The following is a 369-nucleotide window of genomic DNA, read 5'->3' on the forward strand; positions in this document are numbered from 1 at the left end:
GCGAAAATCCGTTAGAGCTTGCTACAATACCGATCGATCCAGCGCAGGCGCAGTGTATCCCATGGGTGTGAATGCACAGATGACCACTCGAAGATCACCAGTTACAGGTAAGCAACCTGTTTTTCCTCAGCCATTGCATATAGAAACCCCCCACCCCGTTAGTGACAGAAACAACATTGGAAATTACCAGTCTATCCATATAGGTAGAGGGTGAGCAGTAAATTAGCATACAGCATAATGAAGCTGTTTAACAGATTCAAGGACTAATAAGGAATAATAAACTTCGTTTTATATGGTAACCATTTGTTTGGGTTCAATTCTGGGGCAAAAACAGTGAAGGAAATAAAATACCTTAAAATTGGAGATTGA

Source organism: Gekko japonicus, unplaced genomic scaffold (genome assembly GCF_001447785.1).
Source record: "Gekko japonicus isolate JY-2015 unplaced genomic scaffold, Gekko_japonicus_V1.1 scaffold1799, whole genome shotgun sequence".
In the NCBI taxonomy this organism is placed as follows: domain Eukaryota; kingdom Metazoa; phylum Chordata; class Lepidosauria; order Squamata; family Gekkonidae; genus Gekko; species Gekko japonicus.